At 47.0% G+C, this 11,682-nt stretch overlaps 1 protein-coding gene across 1 annotated transcript in view; it reads right to left on the minus strand.

Annotated features, from left to right (window-relative positions):
• The window catches only part of CCDC80 (coiled-coil domain containing 80), a 183,117-nt gene extending 171,701 nt beyond the window's left edge, over nucleotides 1–11,416 (minus strand). Inside the window, exon 1 of the mRNA XM_085896799.1 lies at nucleotides 11,289–11,416. The gene's annotated coding sequence lies outside the window, so the exon portion shown is untranslated. The remainder of the gene's footprint in view (nucleotides 1–11,288) is intronic.
• Nucleotides 11,417–11,682: the final 266 nt, after the last annotated feature.

Below are 11,682 nucleotides of genomic sequence, written 5' to 3' on the forward strand. Positions count from 1 at the left end.
TTTCTCAACAATCCTCTGGAAGAAGTCTTTTCTTTCAAGCTTCTAAGTCTCACTATCTGCCATGACCTTTCCTGGGAAAGTCACATTTCCAACCTCGCCTCAAAAGCCAGTCGCCGACTGGGAATCCTCCGTCGTGCAAAGTCCTTCCTCAGCCCTCTTGAGCTCCTGACCACTTACAAAGCTTTTGTCCGTAGCCTAATGGAGTACTGCTCTCCCCTCTGGGCTGGTGCTCCTGCCTCCCACCTTTCTCGGCTTCACGCTGTCGAAACCAGGGCATTTAGGATCATCGGCATCTCCCGCAATGAAGCTGAGTCTTTGGGCCTCTCACTCAATCACCGCAGGTTGGTCGGTGGTCTTTCTGTCTTCTACCGACTCCTCTCCAGCCTTGCCCCCCCTGCTCTCTCTGCGATTTGTCCCCACCACATTTCCGCAGGGCGCTCAAGGTCCGCCAACAACCCCCTTCTGGTAAAACTACCAAAATCACTGCTCATCTTCACTCTTTCATTCCTCTTTTTTCCCGCCTTTGGAATAAACTTCCTCACTCTATTCTTTCCCATTCTTCCCTCCAGGCTTTCAAAACAGCTGTTCACCACCACCTCTTATCTTCCCCCATCCAAATCCTCGATCTTTTCTACCCCCGATAATCCACCCAAGCCCACTTCCTTCAATTCCCCTGCTTTCCTTCCTGAAAGTCCCTGTAATGTCCATCTTCTCTTCGCCATGTTCCCCGTCCCATCCCCATCCCTCTCCTTTCCACAGTTCACCTAATGTGTCTGTTCACCACTGTTTTGTCCCTTCCACTCCCGCCCCTCTTGTCTCATGCCTCCTTGCTGTGAGTTGTGTGTTAGCTCTCATACGAGCCTCGACCAAGGTATACAAAAAAAAAAAGATAAGTTAATACAGATTAAAACCGATATAAAAACTTTTATTTTAAGTAAGAAGGAATCCCGATACACTCACTCGGCATGTGACAATGGATACACCAGATGTTGAGGAGACGCAATGCATTTTGTATTGTGCCTCATTGACGTCATCTAGTTTTGGCTGCCCGTAAAGATGGCATACGAAGGATTCCAGGGATTTGAGGCAAACTTCATCGAGATCGAAACCTTGTCCCAGTTCAATGAAAGACTGTGTGTAGTCGTCACGATCAAACATAATAGTGAACGCTTTCTGCTTGCCTTTTCCATAGAAAGCGCTGGTGGAATCACATCCCGTGAATGCGTGTGAACCTATTAGTGCCTTGCATACATCAGCTCTAAGACAACAGGTCATCTTCTGCAAATCCATAATGCGTGATGTCTCAAACACCTCATTGCCAGTCATGAAGAATGTATTGCAGGACAGATTTTGTTGAAGACAAAGGGAAATTATGCCCACATCCGAGTCGCAGCTCACGATGACAACATCTTCAAATGTTGCACTAGCGTGTTGCGCGTGGAGAAGAAGCTGCGTGTCTGCTTCCTCATGGTCACATGACAACTCATCAACAGAGCAAATGGTTGTGATGGCATTCCTAGTCCTCAGAACGTGACAGTACTCTCCATGTGTAATGTACACATCAACATCCCTTTCGAAGTAGGCGCGCAAGTCGATGTCCTTCCATACCGACACGAGGAAAGCATCAAGTAAATTCTTTATTCTGACCGCTTGACATGAATTTTGAGCATTGCTTCGATGTTTTTGGTCTTTACCATAAATATGTATTGTTTGGCTGCCACTGACCGCTCTCCTATCCCTTTCCTCATTTTTTACGCTTATATCAGGGTAGCGATCGACAACAATATCTAGGTGAGCACAATTCGTGTTCTTGGCAAATTTTGTTCAGGCAGAGAAAATGGCATCAGCCAACCCTCCAAAAGTAGCTGGGATAGGCTTAATGGACCGAATCAGGGGATCCGCATCAACAATGATCGCTGCGTGGTCAGGGATGCCACTCTTCAGGTCGTCAATGCACTTTTCCTCGACCATTGTCAGGAGCTTTGACTTAACATTTTTTGTCAAGGAACCGTCAGCACTGGAAAGAGGTAGTGAGACGGGTGCCAGGGAATGAGTCAGAATGTCACGGAGATTGATACTCTGAGACTGACCGATGGCAAGAAGCGAGAATACATTTCTCTCATTTTTCACAATGACTTCTTAACCACTGGTTGTTTTGGAAGATTTTGAGATACTTTGATCGGCAAAGGTTCTCAGTTTTGAGAAGTATGGGGTCAGTGGAGAGAACATATCAGAATGAGGCTTCATCTTATGGTTGGGTGCAGTCTGCTCACCCAATCCATCCACTCCGTCCAGACTTTCATCTCTCACAGTCAAACAGTCGTTAATATATCGGCTCAGAGATTCCTCGCCAGTCTGATAAGCAGACAGGAGATCATGTTTGACACGATCGTTAGCTATGACCCCAGAACTTAAACAAACCAGTTGATCAGACTCAACCTCGAATGGGTTGATCATACTCCCAATCGTAGTGATGATTGGCTGGACATCCTGATCATCTTTCCTCACTTGCGACTCGTACAACCCCTTCCTCTTGGTGCAGTCAGGCGACATACCCGCCATAACCTCGCATTGCCTTGCAATTGCAGCACGCTCGGGCTGCGCCAGTATCCATCTCTGTATGGCACCTGGTTTGAGGGTTATCCCAGTCAATCCTCCACTGGTCTTCGAGTCATGATTACACATTTGTTCTATTGCCTGATCACAAGCAATTGATGAGAATGGGTGGCGATATTGACGCTGTACGGTCCACTGCTCCGTGACGAGCATTTCCTGGTGACATGCAGGGTGTGTCCTCTGAAGATCCACCATCTCAATCCAGTAGACAGGAAGATACCTGGCATAATTTACCCGGTCATAGGAAAAGAACCAGGGCAACATGGCTCGAAACATTTTTCCCACCTCGCCACCGAAAACGGCAGGGCACCGTCATTTTCTACATTTGGCTGATGAATTATGCACTCGCAAGGTTCAAAACCGAACATTTTGACGATGAAAACAACGAAAATGTTAAACACACCGCTTCACGGGCGCAGCCATCTTGAATAATTAATTTGTTTTCGGGAAATACGCTCACTGCTCAGTGGTCACATGACCATCAATTAGCGCTGGTTCCAAGAACAAACAGCTGAGCGGGCGAAACAAAAGGGCGATTTTCATGACGGAAATACGCAATAAATGCAGGATTTTGAGTGGAGATCTTGTGGATTGAGAATGTATTCATCATAAATAATAATTCTGTTCAGGATTTATCTATCCCCCCCCCCCCCGATAGGTGGGACAAAACTGCACGATACAAGTTACGGCTGATGGCCTAATATGTTGCGGCCAGAGAGAGGTGTGCGAAAATATGTATTTGCTTCGCTTGATAAGAGCTGAAACCGCAAAGGGCATTTCAGGAACGGGTGTGCAAGTGGAGTGTGGTCGGGGGTTTGGCAGCAGACCATATGCGTGTCTCTTGAGTTTTTGGTGCAGGGCTTCGATGGGACACGAGTCATTGATCAAAATTGGTTCCTTTCACATTTTGGGTAAGCCTTGTTCAGGTGAGCTTCGGTGGGTGCACATGAGCGCATGCATGTGGTGAAGGAGATGGTATGATGTGAAAACAAAAATTGCATACATAATATAAAAATGGACATCATTGCTCATACTGCTATGATCGCAAACAGACGAAGCATCAATGTACGTTCCGCCTCTTGGATGAAAGTTGATGCATTTCATGTCAGAGTTCCTTCGGCCTTGTGGAGGTGATTGTTTCAAGTCAGGTCTATTGATCAACATTCAATGTTTATCGTAACAATGAGCCCATGTCCAACCGATCATACACCTCTTTTGAAAGGGAGCAAACATGCTCTCAAAAGAGGAAAAATTAGGAAAGGGCGCTGAATACTGACAACATTGCAGCACTACAGGAGGCAACTGAGGAAAGTGAAAGAGCCAAGTGGGACAAAACAGGTTGCTGCTATAACATGGAAACAAAATTTTGGGTCTCAAAGGGTAAGGTGGTTGCCCCAAATGCATTTTTGCCATGGTCTGCTCGTTTGGCTCATGGAAGTGGCCACACGAGCAAATGGGGGATGCAGAAGGAGGTGCTACGGACATGGCACGCTCCAAGATTTACAGCTGTGGCAGAATTTTTTGTAGAAGCTGTATGTATTGTCAACACCATAATGTGAGTAAAATGTTAAGCTCATTCTCAAATGGTAAACAAGCTGGCGTGGCGGATTGTCCCCACATAAAAAAAACTGATGGGGCGACCGATGCGTGTGCCGGTAGCCGCCCCATTAACCCTGAAAAAAAGACATACATGGGGAGAGGACAATGATCAACTTCTGTGCTGCTCTTACAAAGGTTGTCAAAGAATTTGACTCGCACGTCAAACAAGCGCGACCAGACCGGCTGCGGAAGAACACCACGACATCCAGCCCAGTGACTAGGTGCACATCAAGGTGTTAAATCCTATCAATAAAATAACTTCGTAGCGCATGTACACTTAATTACCCACTAAACAAGGGATGGGGCCCTAACTCGAAACACTCACTGATATAACTGTTCTATAAGGACCTGAATGTTGAGTGCAGTAAGCTTCCAAATTCGTAACACTACCCCTCCCCTTTTAACAGACTCGTCCCGAGTCGTTGAATTCTCGTGTGACCAGCATGTGTAAGCTTTCCCCAAGTACGATTTACCTGCCGATCCCTGAGTGCGATATTTTTATACGTGTCCCAAAAATAAATAACCTAGTGCGCTACGAAACTAAACTAACAGACTCATACAGACGACTTAACTAAAATTGCCGGCGCTAAGACAAACATACAGGTGGGTTACAAAACTGATTTACAATCTTAACTAATATTTACACTAACCATGGCCCAGGACCTTTGATCTGTGGAAGAAAAAGTCACACTCAAAGTCATTGGTGCAAAACAGAGATGGGCGCACGGGCTGCACAATGCAATCGTCATGGTGTGGCTGCCTGCATGGCAGTCCTTGCAAACACTAGCGATGGTCCTGGCGCACATGGACGGATGGTGAACACAAGGGCAATTCAAAAAGGGTAGCAGGCATGGGGTCAAGGTAAAAGCAGGCAAATGAGGCATGGCAAATGGGGACCAGCAAATACAACGCAACAGGCCGGCATATGAAGCCCAACGAAGCCTCAGAATAACCTCCTCATAATTCAGCCATCTTACCAAGGTGGGTCCAGCGGCCTACGGAGAGCGAAGGGATGGATGGTGCGAAGGGGTACATTTCCGAACTATCCTAGCATTTATTAACTTTAAACTACCCCAGGGCTTTTCAAAACGCCTGTCACTTTAAACTATTGGTTCCAGAAACCATGGTTCCTGTCGCCTGTGTTGGTGTCCATTATTAATTTGGGCCTGGCCCTCAAATATTCACTCATGCCCTTGCGCAATTTCATGGCTGGGCAGCGTGGCTCACTTGGCAGAAATTTCCTTCCTGCCTGACTCTAACTACGGCACCCCCGGGCCCTGAGGCTGTCTCCGAGCCTACCAGCTCCCGATGAACGCGGGGGGTTGCCCTTCCTGGCATTGCCACCCTCCGATGCCCACGTGGCATTTTGGTGCTCCGGGTCCCGTTCCGCGGGTCGCCCGTGCCCACGACACGATCCCGGTCCCTTGGACCCTTTGCCTACTCTGGCCGACTAGTCCTGTGCCCGGGGTGTCCTCCACTCAATACTTACCTTTCGACAACCACGCTCCCAGCCAGTCAATGAACTCTTGCACCCCTCCAAATGGGTTTCGTGCCTTCATACACCACCAACACAGAACGACCTCCTTTTGATAAATTTAACTAACCCACTAACTAACATTACACTGACCCCGGGGTCATTTGGGCGGGATTCACTCCTCCCCCCACTCAGTCATTCGCACCATGCATTCCACATTCACTCCATTCATACACTTTTGCCCGCCATCCCACATTCATCACACATTTTTCACTTTTCAATTCACACCACACTCTACCTATGTTCCCCTAACTATCTCGTGCTCCCTCGTTGTCCCTTAAACTAGTGCACGTTCCATTTAATCTACGTAGGGAAGCTACGTCCCCACTACAGTCCATGTCTCCCAAAATCCACTTTCCTTTCTAAATCTAAATCCACTTTCCCACTAACTAGTCCATGGGCCCCATGGAGGATGGCTCATGCCCCCATGAGGCCGGTCTATCTATCGCTAAACCTTTCCCACTAACTAATGCTCCTATGCCCAAACAGGAGGTTTACCACATCCTGCGGGGCCGTGTACTTGGAGCGAGGCTTTTTTTTTTCCTTGCACCGCCAAGGCGGCAGTCTGCGACTCGCTCATCCCTTCCTATGGGCGATAATAACGTCCCCTCCGATGGCCGATAAACGAGGCGTTGTCGTCGCCCTGCGCATCGCAATCAGCGCTCACGTCCGAGGGGTCCGCCATGCGAGCAAACGTGCGCCGCTCGCACGTAACTCGTGCCTCCAGGTCCCCAGTGACATCACTCGCACACTGAACCTGCGCGGTTTCCCGTGCAGACCAGCACGAGCGTATCGTCCCAGGGACCCGCTCCGCGCATTCTGTGAACAGAACACGTGGCGCGCAGCACGTGGAGCTTCACACACTCGCTCGCATGGGGACCCGTCCGTTCCAAATTCACACAACACTCGCCGTCTACCTTTTAACCGTCCACGCGACGGTCTCTTCCAAAACGCGGGATGTTTGATACTCGACCTTACCCGTCTCCATCGCGGACCGACAAACCTCCACACTCCTCGGTTCGGTCGTTCCCCCACGTGCAGGCGCCATTATGCCTCTGACGCCCTCCTGCAGGCTCAACCCCATGCATTGCATATCACCCCTGACCTCATCCATTTTGAGCACATTAGCCTTCATTTCTTGCGCATTTGCGTCCATTTTGCTTCTCATCGCTTGCATTTTGCACGCATTTTCTTTCGTCATTCCCATTAACATTTCCCCCAACCGGTTCATGTCAAACGTCCCTGACGAAGCCGATTCGCCTCGGTCGGTCGCGGTTTCGCTGGGGACTGGGGGGGAAATTTGACGGAGGGGGCGCTCTTGTGCCGCCGCCCCCACTTCGACCTCTGGGTCCGGTTGCGGGGGATGGTCAACCTGCATGGCGTTGTCCTGGACCATGGATTCCTTTAACACTACATCTATACGCACCTGTTCCAACTCATCTTGGCTTGCCATGTTGTGTATAAGAAATACATTTTACTCGCTCGCAATTTGGGGGAAACGGGGGGGGGAGGGGGGTTTGCTCCCTCCACCCCTGATCTGAATCCCGTGAATTTCTCTTCAGAGGCAGAGGGGCCGAATCGCACTCCTGAACACCAATTGTTGTGGGGCCGTGTCTTGGTGGCGAGCACGACCGCTAGGGGGGGCAGTAGAGTCGGCTCCACCGAACACACGGAATTTAGGTTGTGACCCTCGGATAATTCCGAAAGGCACGGGTCCCTTACAGGACCATGAATCGCCAATAATTCGACCATGTGGAGTGGGGTTAATTGCCAAACTTCAATATAGCTAAGTACCCACGTGGCAAAGCTACTGGGGAATTCACACCCTTGGAGGGCGTCGAGCGGAACGAGCCATTACCGTGCTCGAACCGTGTGTAACCCGAGCGGATGGTTACCGAGGCCTGTCGGTCCAAATGAACAATTACGGCAACAACGGCCTTCCTAATCCCCAATATGCACTGTGGTAAACCAATGGCAGAAATGACAAAGAACGAGCTGGTACATTCAACAAGAGGGGAATATATTAACAATAATCGGGGGACGAGAGGAGCACGTAAGGGCAGAGTTATCCGAAAAAAGAAGGGTACCAAATATACAAGCAATTCCTTAAACAATTCTACTTAGAGACAGGGCCCACGGACACACACACACACACACACACACACACACACACACACACACACACACACACACACACACACCCAGAAAGAGATGGACCTCGAGGTCTTTATTGCCCCTTCAGCTCGGAGGGAAGACGAGCTGAGGGAAGAGAATGTGCTGGCTTGGAGCTACAATTTTGTCTGCATCACGATCTTCCCAAATGCTGAGAGCACTTTGGGCAAATTAGATTGGTTGAAATCATGTAAAATTTTGTCCAAGTACCCACAACAAAACTGAAGGTTTTTGGAATTGCCAATAAGGTGATTTGTGTTCTACAGTATTCAAGTATATAATTCAATTTAAATAAAATAAATATTTAAAGGTAAATAAAGGGGGAAAAAAACTTTTACTTAAGTTTACCACCATTGATGCACCGTCTTTTACACCACCCTATCCAAAACATTACGTAAGGTCTTTTTGCCTGTAATTTGTGTTCTTTATGACGTCCCTTTAAATCTTAAGTTTCCTATTTGGAATGATTTTCAATTTTGTTTGGCTGCCAGACAGAGTAAAAAAGATTCTCACTCTAAATCTGCACGATCAGGATGAAATTCCATACAATTTGCCAAATTCAGAGCCAAAGTTCAGCTGAGTTGCAGATTCCTGGTCCGATTTATATTAAAAATCTAAAATTATATAGTTCCTCGACAGAGACTGATGTCTGTAGACAGACAGAATGAACCAATTACCCCCTTTTAAGCACCAAGGGAGACAGACGTATGTCCCAAAAATTTAAAGTGGTGTATCTCTGATATTTTCCCTGAAATTTTAGATAACTTCAGGTTTGTACATTGGAAAACATTGTTGCTAACATTGTGGAAGAGCATTTATCGTTTCATAACTTTTTGTTGTAAATTTTAAAAGATTTTTCATCATGAATACTCTTTAATTTCAATTCATATTCGTGATGATGACAGCAAAACTAATAATAAAATCGGATTTGTATCTAAAAATTACTTCCAAGATACTTGTGGTCCTCAAAGGGTTAACCCCACTTTGCACTTTGCATGCATGGGGTAAATATATATCTTTGTAATGGCACCTGGTGGAAGCGGGTATTACACGTAATAATAAAATATGCCAAGGACATCAAAATGTGGGCAAATTAACCCATTTGTAAGGCTCGGTTCTTTGCTAATCAGTTTCCATCTCGAGCAGACGTTTAATCCAACCAAACTTAGATATCGTGCAAACTGATTCAAAACTACTTTGTGAGGGCTGTTGCACAGAAGACTGCACTGATTAGTCATACTGGTGAAGCCCCTCATAATTATTTTTTTATGGGAGCAAGGTGAATGCAACAGCATTGTAGATCTGACAGACTAATGAGGGAATGAACGAACAGGATATGAAGAGAGAGAGAGAGAGAGAGAGAGAGAGAGAGGAAGAAGAAGGAGGAGGGGGAGGTGGAGGAGGAGATTGAGACCATACTCTATGCAGAGCGTTCGTGCTGCCGAAGCAGTCTCCTTGGCTATTGGGCACAACCTGGATGGGTCGCCACTCCGACACAGGATACCAGCAAGCTGGAACTCATTTTGCTGACATCGGAAGGATGACTGGCCGAGTTAACCCCACCTGGTATTAATTCAACAGCTGAGTAGGATTTGAACTCAGGACCTGAGGATCCCAAGCCCACCACCCCAACCATTAAGCCAACACAAGGCATTATGGTGCTGCCTGAGCAGTCTCCTTGGCTGTTGGACACAATCCTGGACGGGTCTCCACTCCGCCACAGTATAACAGCAAGCTGGTACTCATTTTGCCAACCTCGGAAGGATGGCAGGCAGAGTCGACCCCACCTGGTATTAATTCAACAGCCAAGTGGGATTTGAACTCAGGATTCCAGGATTCGAAGCCCACCACCCAAACCATGATGCCAACACCAGAGGGAAGGAGGGAAGGAGAGAAGGAGGGAAGGAGAGAAGGAGGGAAGGAGAGAAGGAGGGAAGGAGAGAAGGAGGGAAGGAGAGAAGGAGGGAAGGAGAGAAGGAGGGAAGGAGAGAAAAGGAGAGAGGAGAAAAGGGGGAGAGGAAGAGAGAGGGAGAGACAGACAGACACAGAGACACAGAGACACAGAGACACAGAGACACAGAGACACAGAGACACAGAGACACAGAGAGACAGAGAGACAGAGAGACAGAGAGACAGAGAGACAGAGAGACAGAGAGACAGAGAGACAGAGAGACAGAGAGACAGAGAGACAGAGAGAGAGAGAGAGAGAGAGAGAGAGAGAGAGAAAGAGAGAGAGAGAGAGAGAGAGAGAGAGAGAGAGAGAGAGAGAGAGAGAGAGAGAGAGAGAGAGAGGTCATTTTCCCTATATCCCCATTCCATGTGATGACGATTAAAATCCCTGATGCAAACCGCAGGGTGGTTAAATTGGAGTTGGGCATGTGATACAGTATCCACATTTGCAACAGTGCAACTGCTTACCTTTGCTGTTGCATATAGCGTATTGTTGTCTCTGGTTTTGATGTTTCGAAGACTTTGTCTGATGGAAGTGGTGAGGCCATGTTTTGCTGTGCTCACAGAGGCCATGAGGTTGTAATCTGCAATCTTTTTCTTTGAGGCGTTTTTGTCATCCTTGCTTCAAGTTTCTTAGAGTATGGCTTCATCACCATTGTAGCCCTTCAGGATATTGGTGAGGATCTCGCACTTAGGAAATGTCAGCCCTTCAACATTGAGTTGGAGGATGTGGAGTGAGGAACCCACTGGTATTGTTGAGGTCAATGGTTTTTGGCCCTGAAAAGGGTCATTTTTAGTACTACGCAACCTCAGGCCCCATTGCTGGGTTTACTTTGAGTGCGTTGGTGGTATTGACCACCACATAAAGTGGCCACTGACACTCTATAAAGAGTATGGTATGTCAAATCCAACTAGAACGGCACTCAGTTGAGCGGATACCTCCCTCCGCCATGCTGAACAGTTTACGTTTTGTATTCCACCGACATGCGAGAACTGAATCCGGATCTGGACCGGAATGAAAATCGAATCGGCTCGTTCTCGTCATCTAACCAATTAATGCATCTAGTTTTGTCATAAGTAGTCAACTTTTTGAAATATCATGCTATATATGGTTTTTGGTCTCATCTCTCAATGGTGAAGGATCACTTAAAAAACACAAATTATCCAATCCGGATCTTCACCAAAATCTAATCAATTCATTCTTATCTCACATCCAACTTGTCCAAGTTTCGTCCGAATCCATCCACAAGTTTTTGAGAGATCCTGTTCACAGACAAACAGACAGACAAGACAGGAGTAAAAACATAACCTCCACCCACCTTCGGTGGTGGAGGTAATCAGTCAACAAAGACATTAATGGTGTAAAATTACATAACTAACAATACATTGTAGCGTTATGACAATGCAGTAAATATACCTCTGATGTCACAATTCAAAAAGAGTCACCAACGATGTCATTGTGGAATGAGCTGGTACTCGGCCCATCTTTCACTTTTGGTGCCGATCACCGACGCTGGGCTGGACACATACCCAGAGTGCAGAATTCCCTAAACCCAAAACAGGTCATACTTCGCAAAATAAAAGAATAAAATTATCACTGTGGTATTATATTGGACACAAGCCAAACCCGCGCTCCGCGCGAAGTTTCGAAAGTGAGGGCTCATTAGGACGTCAATATATCACAGTGTTCACAATGTGATTTATCGAATTTCTTTATATACAATGGTTATTGTGACTTTTTTGTGTCAAATTCACCTTCTGAGGAAGTCAGCGCGTGCAGAAGAGGGTTTTACATTGCAGACACTGTTTTC

This window comes from Eptatretus burgeri, chromosome 10 (assembly GCF_056783735.1).
Source record: "Eptatretus burgeri isolate ZD-2024b chromosome 10, Ebu_testis_v1, whole genome shotgun sequence".
Classification (NCBI taxonomy): Eukaryota; Metazoa; Chordata; class Myxini; order Myxiniformes; family Myxinidae; genus Eptatretus; species Eptatretus burgeri.